The 15,737-nt window shown below is 42.4% G+C and overlaps 1 long non-coding RNA gene across 2 annotated transcripts in view; it reads right to left on the minus strand.

The window, feature by feature from the left end:
• LOC140529319 (uncharacterized) overlaps window positions 1–14,303 on the minus strand; it is a 37,648-nt gene extending 23,345 nt beyond the window's left edge. The window contains exon 1 of one of the 2 annotated variants that reach the window (XR_011975498.1): window positions 13,272–14,303. This is a non-coding gene — a long non-coding RNA (uncharacterized lncRNA). The remainder of the gene's footprint in view (window positions 1–13,271) is intronic. The other variant, XR_011975499.1, reaches the window with a different exon arrangement.
• Window positions 14,304–15,737: the final 1,434 nt, after the last annotated feature.

Genomic DNA, 15,737 nt, shown 5'->3' on the forward strand with positions numbered 1-15,737 from the left:
CTTCAAGGATTGGGCTTCTATTTACCAGGGGCACTACCTACCCCTCAGGCCCCAACCCAAACTCCAGCTCCTCCAAAAAGCCCTCTTAATTATTCCTAATTGATCCCATAGTATTTTTATTCCTATAGTACTTAGAATCTGTAACAGTAGTCATTTAAACTTTCTTGAGTATGAATACCCAATATGTTTATATTTACTTATATATATAAATCATAAACATGTACTACTATACTAATACATTATAAAAATAAAAGTTAAAGATATGAGATAAAGATGAAATAGGATTTGATTGTCACTAGGGAGCCACTAGAATTTGTAGGGAGTAACACAATCTGCCTGAGCTTTAGGAAATTCATTTCAGCAACTTTGTGGAGGATGACTTAGAGAGGGAGCAGATTTGAGGCTAGAAGACCAATTAAGAGGTTACTACAATAGCACAGACAAGAGATGAGAGGGTTTGGACTGGGATAGCAGCTGTGAGTAGAGAGCAAGGAACAGATGGGGAAAAAAGAGAGAGTGTGGAGGTGGAAATGAAAATATTTGGCTATTGACTGGATATACGGGAAGGAGAATGAGGAGTGGAAGATGACACTGAAGTTGTGAATCTGGGTGATGGAAAGGACCTCAACAATAATAGGAAAGTTGGGAAGAGGGGTAGGTTTAAGGGGGGAAAGAAGGTAAAGAGATGGGGGGTAGGGGGGATTTGTTGCACCCTACCCATGTTGACTCATCCTGTTAAACTCATTCTGTCCCACCCAAATGGAAAAGGGGGTTGGTGAGGGCCTTTCTGGTTACTGTCCCAGAAGGTAGAGCTTACTCTCTGAGAGGCATCTGCTACAGCCATGAGGTGATTTGGGGGCGAGGAGGTGAACGAAATAGGAAACTTTTACATCGTCAATGGGGCAGTTATGGTTGATGCCCATTTATTGCTTAGGTTATATATAACTGCCACACCTGGCTCAGAAGAGGAACCTTGACGAGCCCTGGATCAAGAGTGGGAGGCAGTATGTTTGTACTGGAGATAAGTCCCCAGGCCTGGCTATGGCCGGAGGGTGGGCTAGTTTCATCTTCTGACCCTCTGACTGACTGATCACCTACCCCTTGGGGCCATGACCTGGCCTCCTGAGGGTTCGAGCCCCAGCCTCCACCTTGGAGACTACGTATCTCTACAACAATTTAGCATTTTATTATATGCTGTTTGGAACGTGTTTGCCTTGCTTTATGTATGACAATCTTGTCTCCAGGCAGGCAGGTGTCAGATGTCAAAGTCCCAGAACTTTCGATCAGTGCCTGGTATATAGTAAACACTTAAAGGCTTTTTGACTGATAGATTCGAGGGAGGTGAGGAAGAGGAGGGAGGTGTTTTCACCTAGGCAAGTAGGAAAAGAAAGAGTTTAAACTCAGCCCCTGCCCTGCGGCAACTCCCTTTCTATAAGAAAAGCGGTAATCCTTCACCCGCCGTGCCCCCGCCCCTGGCCTGAGGATCGCGTGGTAACACAGGTGCGTAGCTAGGTGAGCGCAGGTGGGGATGTGGCTCCCCAAACGTGGGGTAGAGTTTTGTTTAAGAAACATTTAGGCCTAAGGGCCTTGAGGCAATTTTCTATTGAGCCTCCAGGATTGGAAATTGATCTGAAAAGCCCAGGGAAAAAAAGCGGATTATCCCCTGCAAAGCAAAAAGTCCAGGCGTCAGGTTGCCCAGGCTGCCAACCCGCTGAGTGAGTGAGTGAGTGAGTGAGTGAGTGAGTGAGTGAGTGAGTGAGTGAGGACAGCTCCGCCTCCGGCTCAGTGTGCGTCACGTGGCATGCTGATTTCCTAGTGACTGATTGTTTCTTGTATTTGTTTTGGGGTTCGGAAACCGGGAGACTCTTCGCAACGGGGAAATCCCCCACCCCTACGTGTCCTGGAGGGGCAGAATCTGGAACACGTGACTCGGGTTTACTGCAGGGCAAAAGTATTTCACTAAGTGACAGAGACCTGTTGGTTTTCCAGGTGTTTCACCATCTCGAAGTGCCAATCACTCAGGCTACTCCAAACTTGCATCACCGCTCATGCTCTGTAATGTTTATCTTCAGTTAATATAACGGACGGATGGGGGTGGGTGAATGGATCGCCAGGCTGAGACAGCAGAACATTCAGGGGTATGTTGGGGGACAGATCTCCTCCCAAGTGTGCCTTTCTTCTCCGTGAGGCATTGCGTTGTTCTGCCTGAAAACCCCCTCCTCCACCCGTGCGCTTGAATAGCAGTTATAGGTGACCAGACTGCCTTTTGCATCATTCTCAGAACCCCTTTTCAAAGGTTTCAAGCCAGGCTGCTTGGAGTTGCTAGGACCGGGGCCAGCCTGCAAGTTAGAGTGACTCATCACTTATCACAAGAATCAGAGTAACTGGTGACTCTGGGTTACATATTATGCGACCCTGAGGTTTGGCAGGGCTGGGATGAGGTCAGCTTCACCAGGCTTATTGCCATGTAGAGGAAAGAGCGATGGCCCAGGGTTCAGGGTTCTGGGATGTTGCATCCGAATTTTGTCATTTTTTTCTGGGTGTCCATCAGTAGGTCACTTGTGCTCCGACCTCAGTGTGTCAGCCAGTCAAATGGAAAATAAGGAGCTTATTGTCTGTCTGTCCTAAGGGCAAGTTGGATCATTCCATTCAGAGCTAGCAGATATCTTAGGGATCATCCAGTCCAATGCCTTCATTTTACATATGGGAAACTGATCCTCCGAGAGCACTCTGTGAATTACTTTAAGGCAAACCCTTGATCAGTGGAGCCTGCATTGGAATTTGATCTGACTTCAAATCCTCGACTCTTGACTGCACTGTGATGTCTGGGTTCACTGTCCCTGGTAAGAGGGGAAGGCTTCCTTGGAGGTGATGGGATACTTCCTGCACAGTGCCTCTTTTCATCAGCCAAACATGGACTCCAGAAGTTTCTTAATTTTCAAAACTACTCAGAAATCTCTGTTACCTTGAGGAAACCTCCAGGCAGATGTTCAGTATGCCTTGAGCCTATGAAGGAAGAGCTGTTGGGTACCATGGGAGTTGGCAAGACCCCTCAAGACCACTATTGCCTTTGCCTTCAAAACATAGAGTTAATTAGAAGTTATTCTTCATAGACTCAAGATAGAATTATTTCAGCATAAATGGCTCAGTCTTAAGCGAATCAACTCCCCCACAGTCCCTGTTATTTAAAACCCTAGCTAGTCAGGGGATTCTATAGCCTCATGAACACTTGTCCCTGGTGCCACTCTCTCTGTTAGGGGCTCTTTGGAGAAAAAAATTCTCTGTGCTTTCACAACACCGAATTTTTATAGTTTTCATTACATTCCTTTGTACATGTTATTATTTTGTTCAGCCGTTTCAGTCACATCCAACTCTTCAGGACCCCTCTTGGGGTTTTCTTAGCAAAGATGCCAGAGTGGTTTAGCTATTTCCTTTTTTAGTTTATTTTACAGATGAGGAAACTGAATCAAAGAAGGTTAAATGATTTGCCCAGAGTCACATAGCTAGTTAATGTCTGAGGCAGGATTTGAACTCAGGTCTTCCTGATTCCAGGCCTGGCACTGGCACTCTATCCACTGCACCATCTAGCTGCCCTGTTTTGTCCCTAGATTCACTTTTGTTTGTGTATGACCTGTTTCCCCTCAACACAAAAGCCACCTCCTCTATGAAGCCTTCCTTGATTATCTTTCTGTGAAATCATCTTTTCTTCCTGTGGCATTTGTGGCCTGGTATTTTGGTTATTTATATACATATCTATCTTATATATCATATCATATATATCTTATGTATTATATGTCATCTCTCATCATAGATGATAAGCACTTAGAAGTGAGGGATTATGCCTCAGAGGCCTTTGTGTTCTTCATAGGACCTAGCATAGTGCCATCCTCACATACAGTAGGCATATAGAAGGTATTTACTAGTTAACAGAGTGTAAAGAATGCTAGAACCAGACTCAGAGCTAGATTCGAGTCTTGGTTCCTTTGCTTGCTAGCTGGGTGACTTAGGATAAGTCCTTTCACCTGCTTAGGCCTTAGTTTCCTCTTCTCTAAAATGAGGATTCTAAAGTTCACTGCCATTTTGGAGAGGAAGAGGGTAAGGGAGCTGACATAATAGCTGACATTTATATAGGTGGGGTGGTGTTGCACGGACCATGAACAACTTCCCTACATTCTTAGACGAACCATATGCTTATGACTCAATGCTGGAGGGGCTCAGTGCTCTGAGATTGCAATTTCCTTAAAGAATCACTGAGTCATCAATGTTCCAAGTTCAGTGGTCTCAATGGCATCTCACAGTGCCAGGCCTCATAATACTGAGTTATGTACATGTAGTTGTCTGGACATAGAGAAAATTTGCTAACGTTCTGTGGAAACCCTATTATTATGTATTAATACTTTCTACCTGATCTTATTTGATCCTGAGAATACCCCTCGAAGATAGGCAATACAGGTATCTTTGGTGTCATTTACAGAAAAGGAGACTAAGGCATGGAGAGATGAATGGATTTTGGCCAGACTGATCATGTGGTGATTATTTATGAGTTTGTACAGAGGTGATCTGGTCTGTTAAGGAAAATTACATGGTAGAGTTGGGTTGGGTTTGGAATTTGCTTTTTAAGGGCATGTGGTATGAAGTGAATGCCACAAAGAAAAGTTGCTTATGGTGTATTGTATGATGAATTTTGAAGGTAAGGGGGAAGTAGAAGATTTGGGCAGGCCTGGGCAGCAAACCTTCCCCAAGTTCCCTTGAATTTCTCCTTTGATGGCATACACTAGACCACAGAACGTCTTGAGACTCCAAGTCAGGTATTGGGCTAGTCTATGTTCCATCAGCCCTGGCTGCAGAGTGACTCCATAGAGCTGAGTCCTGAGGATTTCCAAATGCGTAAAAAAGCATTGTGGAAGCATCCCCCCCACCCCCCACCAATTCTGTCCCCAGGAGGAAATGGATCAGACAAAATAGAGGCAGATGAAATTCTCTAGGGATTTCCCTGTGGTAGTGTAACTTCTTTTCCAAACCCACCTTCAGTTGAAAGATCTGTCAGGCCCCTGTGAATCATAGGATGGTCTATGCAGAGGCAGTGGGAATAGAATCTCAGTGCTAGCTGGGACTCTACAAGGTCATCTAATCCATGCCCCTTCTCCAGACAGGAGCCATAGCTAAAGTATTCCACTGTTTAGTCATTTCAGTCATGTCCAATTCTTTGTGACCCCATTTGGGGTTTTCTTGGTAAAGATACTGGAGTTGTTTGCTGTTTCATTCTCCAGCTGATTTTTCAGATGAGAAAACTGAGGAAAACAGGATTAAGTGACTTGCCCAGGGTCATGCAGCTGTTATTACTATTTGTCCTTCATTTTCAAAAATGACCAGTGACATCATGGGTGATGTCTTGACCTGAGCGTCAAATTGGATATCAGAGAGGCAGGGCTGCACAAAGTGGTCAGCCTCACTTTCTCTTCCAGAGTCACTGAAGTGCAATGACAGTGCAGAAGTCAAGATGATTGGTGATGGCCTGAGACGCAGTAATAACCTTGGAGTCTTCTATGTGCTCTAAGTGCTGAGTGTAAGTTCCAAGTACTCCACAGCACCTGCTTTAGCTTTCTTTATGGCTGTTGGGACAAATTGTTCTCATCTGCCCATTTGACCAGGGAAAGTCTTCACATGCTTGGGGTGGCCAACCCTTGACTCATCAATGGGTTTGAAACTTGTTATTTACCTTCAAACCTAGTTTAGCCTTAGTTTAGTTGGTTTACCAGAATATGGTTGCTATGCATGCTACAGCTAAAAAGAGAGGAGCCAAAGAGAGAGGTGTCTGAAAGGTGAACACCAAAGGTGGATGAGTATACCTGAAAAGGGCTCAGTAAGCCCTCATAGCACAGGCATTAATCCTCCTGGGACACCCCATACATACTGCTAGTAAGGATCTGAGGCTGGATTTGAATTCGGGTCTTCTTGACTCCAGGCCAGGTTCTCTATCCACTGTACCATCTAGCTGCTAACACATTCTAAACCCTGGCTTAGAACCTTGTTCCACCATCAAACAGCCTTCTCACAGTTGCTCTTACTCGTGACTGCTACATCTTCAGTCTTCTACTGTGGTCAGAAGTAGGACCAGAGCAGTGTAAGTGAAGCAGAAAGAACAGGGGAAGAAACACTATGCTGAGAGAAATAATGGAACTGGATAGAACTGATAGAAAGGAAAGGGTCATAGATGGTTCTGAAGATTTTTTTAACCTGAAAGACTGGAAGGATAGTGTTACCGCCAAGAGGCCAGTTTCGGGGGAAAGAGGATGGATTCAACTTTGGAAGCACTGATTTTAAAATGATGGTTTCATAAAGTGGGGATAGCCTAGCCCAGTGATAGACAATCAATAAATTTAGATGTTGAATGATTATATAAATTAATATGCCTTCAAAAAATCTTTTATTTCATTGTTGTGGGTATTCCACACTTCACTATTACAGATCAAAACCCCTACAACTCTTAAGACAATTTTTTTGAGTTGCTGTAGCCAAAGAATTCATTGCTTAGTGGCCTAACTTCAGTGATGAACCTCTTGTCACTTAGCTAGAATGGACATACATATCATTGGTGGACAAGCACTTAAAGGCTTTCCATTTAGCTGGATATAGCAGGGCCTATGTTCTATAGGTACAGCCTCTCAGAACCCAAGACCACCTCCATGATGTGAGTAAAAGGATTTTAGTGGAAAGAATGAATGAACAAAGTGGGGGCCTCAAAAACCTAAGATGTGCTAGAAGAGAACTCAAGTCTCCTGATTCCTAGAAGTCTATGGGTCTGCTTTATGTTCCATAATCACTGACTGGTACATACAATTACACTAACATCCTTGGAGAAATGAGTCATTTTAGGTTAACCCATTTATGCACAGGATGGAGGGATCTGAGCCTCAGGAGGTGCTCTTTCTCTCTCTTTCTCTCTCTCTCTCTCTCTCTCAGACGTATATATTTATTTATATACATACATATATTACAACTACTAAAGAATTTGTTTTCCTTGTTATGCATAGTTACAAAGAATTTGTTTTTCTTTTTTCTTTGTCCCAATAGAATGAGAGATGAGAGGGAGAGAGAACAAATTTTTATTAATAATTTTTTTTTAAATAGAGAGATTTGGGTTAGGGTGCTTCAGATATGGATTTTTGCATGTACTTTCAGATGAGGTCCTTACATTATTAGCTTTACTTAAATGTTTTACTTTGTTACACAGTATCTCTCAGAGAATTAGGGTAATCTATAAGTATTTGTAATGTAAACTAAAACACATCAATAAAACTGTCCCAAAAAAACCAACAATCAATTGTTTGTAATGAAGTTCCTGATTTCATGTTCAATTCCCTTTTCTATGTAATTACAAAATTAATGACGTCAGCCAAAGCAATATGAACCCAAAGGAGAAAAAACAAATATTTCTCCAAAATTTTCTACAGCATTGAGAAATGACATATTTGTAAAATGAAGTTTACTTAAAAATAGAATTTTGACAGGTTCCGTGAAGTAATAGGAAAGTCCATGTGAAAACTAACAGCATTCGAAATGTAAAACTGCTTGAGAATTGCTTAGCTACAAAAAAAAATAAAAAGAATTAACCTGGTCGGGAAACCACATCAATGTTTTCCTTCAGATCAAACCTTCAGAGTCTCAGAAGTGGAAAAGAGAAAGCTACACAAGTCCTTGGGGGTTGAACGACAGCTCTTAGTCAGCTCACTATAATCCCTTATATAGTAAAGATTTTAACCAAAGTGTGTAATGCTTCCCCAATGATGACATTTGCTATCCATAAATAACACGTACAGTATTTCCAAGGGACTTCTGAAACTTTTTTTTATATTATTGATGTTTTGTTTTTATGTAACTTTTATGTCTAAACATACTCCTTTCTCTCTCTTCCCCTCAGAGAAATTCCTTGTATTCCTTGTAACAAAGAAGAAAAAAAGTCGTTCAGCTAAACTATTTAAAATGGCAGGCAAATATGACATTCTATACAGGGCTTCACAGCCATAGTACAGGACTTTTGCAAAGAAAGGAAGGGGGTGAACTTTCTCATCTCTTTTCCTGGGGCCAACCTTAAACATTATAATTATACAATGTTCAATTTCTTTTTCTTGTTCTTTTCATTTATATTATTGTAGTCATTACACATATTGTTTTCCTCGTTCTGATTACTTCACTCGCTCTGAATGAGTTTATATGTCTTCTTGGAATTCTTCATTTTCATCATTTCTTATGGTATAGTAGCATCCCAGTATATTCATTTGCAACAGTGTATCTGTTTCCTAGTTCTATATCTGATGCTTTCCACCTCTGGACTTGATGACTGCCGAGGTCTCTTGTAGTTGTAGATTTCTGATTCTGTGATGTGACTGGTATTACTATTTCATGGTCCTTCGCATTCTTATATGGGTTGTTCCCTCTGTATGAGAGACAGAGAGAGAGAGAGAAAAAGAGAGAGAGAGAGAGAGAAAGAGAGAGATAAAAGAGAGAGACAAAAGAGAGGGGTGTGTGTGTGTGTGTGTGTGTGTGTGTGTGTACATGCATACAGGCATATATCTGGGTGGGATGTGCATGTGTGCTAATGTCTGACCAACAGGTTTTTCAGCCCTGTGCTTGTAGACAAATGATATTCTGCAGTTGCTCCCCACGCACACAACTCCTTCACTATTCCTCGCTGTAGATGCCTGTCAGGAATAATGCGCTTGGTGAATGCTTGCCAGACTGCTCTCTCAGTCACCCTTAGCAAGGCTTTTTTGAAGTTATATTTCACTGAATCTCTTGGACATTTCTCCTGCCTTTCTTCTTGTGTCCCATGTCTTTGAGGTTCAATTTTCTCATCTATAAGAGGGATATAATAATACTTGCAACATCTGACTCCTAAGTTGGTTATAAGGAATTACTTTAATATCTCTATATAAATTGTTACAATTATTATAGAAGCAATGGAAAGGGTGTCTATAACTGCATATATTTCTGATTTCTCATCTCTTCAAAATTTTTATGAGAATAAGCTTACACATGTATCAGTCAGCTATGTTGTGGAGTAGTTGAGAAGATCTAAATTCAAATCTACCCTCAGATACTTACTATCTGTGTGACCATGAGTATGCACCCAGAGCTCTTGGGCCTTTTGGAAATGATGAACTCCCTGCTTGCTTCCACACATGTGGTAGTCTAGAGTTAAAAGGTATTGGAATTTTAGAGTAACATGGAAAACCCTGAGTGATCCTTTAGTCCTACCCTTCACACCATGTTAGTCACAAAGAAATGTAATGATGAATCTGAAAAAAGACAAGGCAGCTTCTGGCTAGTGCTCTCAACTTGGGCTCTTCAGGCAGCACTAGGTGATTTGCCTTGAGGGGTAAAGGACTCAGGCAGCCCTGTCTACCTTTGACCTTTGGTATTTGTTCTTTCCTGACCTCAGGCAAACAGGGCCCCTGAAAGGGACCTATCTGGAGGACCTTGTGAGTTTGGAAGATTTCGATGTTCCACAGGAGGCAGTTTGAGCTGAGTGGAGGTAGGAGAGGTGACTCTGGAGTAACAGTGGCTGATGGTAAGAGAAATGTCTACCTGGGGGAAGTTGGCCACCTGAAAGAGCAAGATTGATTGTTTCATTTCGTTAGCCAGATGAAATGTAAAATGGCTAATTGGCAGCCTTTCCAACTATTTATGTTATGAGATGCCTACAGTACATTCAGTGTGATGTCCAGTAGACAATGATTGATGTGTAACTGGAGCTCAGGAGAAAGAACAGGACCAGTTGTATATTTAGATCTAGGAATAATATGTATAGAGATGATAATTGAACCAATGGGAGTGGATGGGACACCTAGAGAGAGTATAGTGAGGAGAATAGAGAGCCTAGGACCAAGCTTTGGGATATACCCATGGTTAGGGACAAGTGTGTGGATGATGGTCCAGGAAAGGACACTGAACCTGTGTCTTCCAGGTCCAAAGCTCTGCCTTCTAAACCACATTACTGCCCAGTACCACAATATATGGATTTTCAGTCTTTTGCGTATATTTATACTTCTTTTTGAATATGGCTTTTTCAACTATTTCCATTAAACTTGGGGGAAGTCCCTGAAATTGGGCATTTAACTCCCTCCTCTATATTCCCATAGTTCATAATATAAGCCTGTTAAATCAGGCTCCAAACCTCCACTCTTCAGCACAATCCCAGGCCCAGAGACCCACAAGCATGGACTTGGGATCATCAGAGGGTTTCCAGGCTTAGATAAGATCAGACATTCCAAGAGACAGTTTAGTTCCTTGTAGCTGTTCACCTGATCCATTCAAGGCCAGGACCAGAGAAACTAGGCCTGGGATGGGATCTGGGAGGTCGGGGGTTGGGTCCAGAATCCAGATGAGGGGGGCAGGAAAGTAAAATACTGCTTTTATCTGATCTCATCTTCACCTAACCTATCTCAGAAGACCCTGACCCAGAGGTTTCATGGCATCCAGTGTGGTTTCTGGTTCCTATGGAGACAAAGGCACATAGCCAAGAAATTGTTTTTGTTCAATGGAGAAAAATGAACAATCATAACAAGGAGACTGACGTCTAGGACTAGTTGTGTCACTCCTCTATCTTCCCTCCTTCCATTCCCCCAGGGCCTGATGTGTCTAGGTTACCACTTCCTTGTGGTCTAAAGCTTACTCCATCCTTCTCTCTCCAGCTATCTAATCTCTGTCAGTCTGTCGGTGATGTATATGGCCCTCAGGCAGTGTGGGGAGAGTTTATTCTGAGGCTAAAGCTGGTTGGGTATATTGGGTGGGGTGGTAGCAGTAATGGTTGTATTGAAGGCATTCCTATTCTATTGAAAGGGAAAGCTAAAGTTCCTGTCCCCAGAAAGCTACCAGTTAAGTGGAAGAGACACACTTTTACAGCCTTTAGAGCTATAAGACAAAACACTCAAGAACACACACGTGCGCGTATGCATGCGTGCACACACACACACACACACACACAGAAGGCTTGCCTGGCAATGAACACCTTGTTACTTGAGATATTTAAATAGGTCACCTGGGTGACCACTTGTTGGGGGTTGTTGTTGAAGAAACTTGGACTAAAGACCTCGGACTAAAAGGGACTTAGAGTTGGAAGGGACTCTAAAGGCCAGTGAGTCCAGTCTTTTCATTTTACAGATGAAGAAACTGAGGTAGTGAGATCCTAAGTGAATTGGCCAATGTCTAAGGCAAAATTGGAATTCAAGTCTTTCTGACAAGTCCATTGCTTTAGCCAGAAGAAGACAGTTAGGGGCTTAGTGGAAGTCAGAGAGACCTGACTTCAAATCTGGCCTCAGACACTTATTGGTTGTGTGACCCTGGACAAGTGACTCACCTTTGTCTTCCTCAGTCTCTTCAACTGTAAAATGGAGCTAATAATAGTATCTGTCTCCCAGGGTTTCTGTGAGGATCCAATGAGATGACATACTGCTGGGTCCCTCACTTTCCTTCCAGGGTTCTCCAGTACCCTTAAGGGGATTTGAGTGAGGAGACGATCTAGGTTCTCTGCCCCCAACTCATGTAACCTCAGATGAATGGAGAGGCTCCCTTGGACTCTGCTTCTATTAGCCACTAACATCAGATTAGCTTCTACACAGAAATATTTACTTCAAAAGATATATTCACAAATATACAAACTTAAGCCCCCAAAACATGGGAAACAAAATCTCTCTTCCCTGGTACGTACCGCCTCCATCTCTGGGGGTAGTGTTAAACAGGAAGAGCCTTTGGGACGAAATGAGTGTTAAGCAGGGTTCTGAGGGGGGGGAAGACATGAACTGGGGGGGATCCTGTAATGACCACTACCCGTGATGTCAAAAGCATTTAGTTTGCACATAGTCCTTGGCTTGGTGCTATACAGAAGGAGTTTAATATACTTACCAGGTTTCTTCCTTTTGGAAGTGTGTGTGTGTGTGTGTGTGTGTGTGTGTGTGTGTGTGTGTGTGTGCGTGCGTGCTGCACATATAGGTTATACACACACATATGTGAGATATATATATATGTATATACATATAGGTTGTTTACATATGAGTCATGGGAAGGCATGAAATCTATGAAATTTTGTTCTAGCTCCAAAGGAGACCTTGATTCCTGCCTGGAGGGAAAAGAAGAAGGAACCTTCCTCTGGGAAGGTTGAGGGGGTGCGGGGGATGGGGTGTGGGGGGGGCAGGTGCCAGATTAGAATTATATCTTATCTGTCCCTCTTAACAGCTGGTCTAGGAGTATGATTTTTTTTTAGGTTCAAAAGCCATGAATGAAGGAAAGGAAGGAAGGGAGGGAGGGGAGGTGCTAGCTTCCCTAATTGCCATCCCTTAAAAGGGGAAGATATGCCAATCGTCTACTTAACCAGCTTAGCCCATTCTTATCTCATACTAGTTACACAAGTCCTCACAAATAGTGAATAGCAAGTAAACCTGCTTATCCAAACAATGAATGAGAATCAAAGTTATACAGTTCAGCATTTGCCAGAAAATACACAAAGGGAACAAGCTCTCCCACTGGGAGCTAGGTATTTCAGTTCAACTAAGAGAAAGGCCCTGATCTCATCTCATCTGCAAAGTCTTTAGGGAGGCAAGCTGAAAATCAAGGATGTATTAGTCTCCAACCTCCTCTATAAGTTTGTCACTTCCAGAGTCTTTTGTCCTGTCTCCTTCCTGGAGCTGATCTCAAAGACGACAGCAAAAATAATAATAGCTAGCATTTCTATAATACCTTAAAGTTTACAAAGCACTGTACACACAGACACACAGATATCAATAAAAACTCATTTGATCCTCACAATAGTCCCCATTTTAAAGGTGAAGAAACTGAGGTGGAGAGAGACTAAGGGACTTGCCCAGGGTTACCCAGGTAGGAAGTGCCTGAGGCAGAATTTGAACTCAGGCCCTCCTGATTTCAGGTCCTTCACTCTATCTACTGTACCACCTAGCCACCCACAGAGAAGGAGCCATGTGTGGGTTCTCTTAAAGAAGGAATGAAGCTTCTCCAAAGCTCCCCCACTGACTCCATCTCTCACAGGCATACAGGGTTGTGTGAGGATTGTCTCCACCAATCCAGAATCATATTGACCTGGTACCTTGCACCATCTCCCACCCAGCTTGACTGGGAGTCAGGTTACAAGTGTAAGACCCCTTTTCCAAATCACAGGATAATAGCTTTAAAGCCAGAAGAGACCTTAGAGACAATTCAGTACAAACCCTTCATTTTACAGGTGAGGAAACTAAACAATACAAGTTAAAGTGACTTACCTGAAGTCATGCAGGAGTAATGACAGAGGTCTTAAAAGAATTTTGATCCTGTAGCCTCTTGATTCTGGTTAAGCCCACCCCCAACCATCAAAGACAGAGGAAAATCTCTCCCATTTGTAAAGAACTTGAGAGGGGCACCCCAAAGACTTTGAGGAAAGTGATTGGGAGTCCAGTGTCTAGCCTTCTTGCTAGTACAAACAGCTCTGTAGTCAAACTGTCCTTTTGGACACTGCCCCCTCTCCCACGTGTGAAAATGTCTTTAGTGACAAGTCTGATAACAAGAGACACACACTACTGGACAAATGGACCCAGGTCACCCAGTCTGATCTTCCCTGGCTAATCATCTCTTCTTTCCCCTCTCTGGACCTGATAGTGTCTTGGGTGATAGCCACTGTAGTCTATTCAAGTTAGTATTTTCACTCAACAATTTCACTCAACAGACCTGGGCCCCTCTACCTCACCCTGCTACAGCAACCCTTCCACCACCTCCAGGCAGACATGCTGCCTCCCACTAATTCACTTTGAGTTGAAAGGGCCTCTGAGGCCATCTCATCCACCATATACCTGAAAAAAAAATTCCCCCTCAGCATAACCACTAAATGGTCATCTAACCTTTTATTAAAGACGTGTAGTGAGAATTCACTACCTCCCAAGGCAATCCATTCCACCTTTGGGGAGTTTTAGTTATCATGCAGTTTCCCTGACTTCAAGCCCCTATTTACCTCTTTGAAATTTCCATCAGTGGCTTCTGATTCTGCCCTTAGGTATTAAGCAAATAAACAAAAGAACACTTAATCAATCGCCCTTCAAATACTTTGATTTAAATATCATATCCCTTCCAACCCAAGTCTTTTCTAGGCTAAATATTCCTGGTTCCTTCAGCCAATTAATTCTCACATCCCATAGACTCAGTCACCAGTCTTGTTGACCTTCTTGAGATGCTCTCTAGCTTATCAGTGTTTTCCCTAAACTGTGACACCCAGAACTGAACACAACATGAGAGATATTGTCTGAGAGAGGCATACTAGAGCAGGACTCTGACCTCCTTATTCCTGGAAGCATGTGTAGCCTCTCAACACAGCCTATGATTACATTAGCTTTTTTGGCTATCATGTCACAATGTTGACTCACGATGACTTTGCAGTCTACTAACATCCCCAGATCTTTTTCATAGAAACTGCTATCTAACCATGCCTCTCCCATCTTGTATCTGTGAAGTCAATTTTTTAAGTATGAGTGTAGGACTTTACCTTTATCCTTTGTTAAATTGCATCTTCTGTCAATCCACTTTTCTATCCTGTCACAATCTTTTTTTAGATCCTGATTATCATCCAGTCTGTTTTGTGTCGTCTGCAAATTTAATAAGTGTTCTATCTATGACTTTGTTCAAAGCATTGATAAACATATCAGACACAAGGCCAAGCACCAATCCCTTGGGCACCTATTGGAGAACTACCAGGTTTTTATTGAACCATTAATGATTGCTATTTGAGCATGGCCATCCTGAGTTCCAAATCCATTGAACAATGGCCACATCTCATTAGCCTGCATTTCTATTTTTCATAAGAATAGATTCTTTATCCAATGCTTTGTTAAAACCAGAATATATTTATGTACACACTCAAAAATATATATATACACATATATGTCAGGGAACATATATGTATATGTCCATCTATCTATCTAAAGTTCCCTGCTCTTCCAATTTAATTCTCCCTATCTGTGGCCAATGTGTGGCCCAAACAAATTTAGGCTGTGGTTCTTTACGTGCCTTGGTATTCTTTCATTTGAGATGAAGGAAGTTGAAGGCTATGACCTTGTGAGTTTCAAAGGGCAAAAGAGTGAACCACTCCTGGTCCAGGAGTCTGGGAGTTGAATCCATGTGGTATTTTGCAATGTTATTTATAGATTGAAGGACTATCATGTTAAAGAGAGACTTGACTTATTTTGTTCAACCCCAGAATGCTGAAATGGGATCACTGGGTAGATGTTATAGACAGGCAGATTTAGACTTGATGTAAAAATAAGTTTCCTAAGACTTAGAGGTCTCCAAAAGTGAAGTGGGCTGCCTTGGAAGGTGATGGGTCTACCTTCATTGGAGGTCTTCAAGCATAGGGTGAATGAAGACTTGTGGAAAAAGTGGAAAGGATTCTTGGTCAAGTATCTTGGTCAAGGATTAGATTTCCCAAGCTCCCTTTAAACTCTGATTTTTTTTTTAATTCTGAAAAACTAACAAAGAGAAAAGGAAAAACTTTAAAATTTTGTTTTAATTGTGTCAGTCATATTAAGGAATCATTTGCTCCAGGAAAGTCCCCCTCCAAATCCTATTCATCAGTAATCCTGGGATCTTGATGGCTATGCCAGTGCAGTGCAAGCTCTGGCAAATCTAACAAATTTCCAATATGAGTTTAGTATCTATTGTCCAAGGACAAGCCTAGCTAAGTGTGAAAAGGCTCATCACCAGAA

This window comes from Notamacropus eugenii, chromosome 2 (genome assembly GCF_028372415.1).
Source record: "Notamacropus eugenii isolate mMacEug1 chromosome 2, mMacEug1.pri_v2, whole genome shotgun sequence".
In the NCBI taxonomy this organism is placed as follows: domain Eukaryota; kingdom Metazoa; phylum Chordata; class Mammalia; order Diprotodontia; family Macropodidae; genus Notamacropus; species Notamacropus eugenii.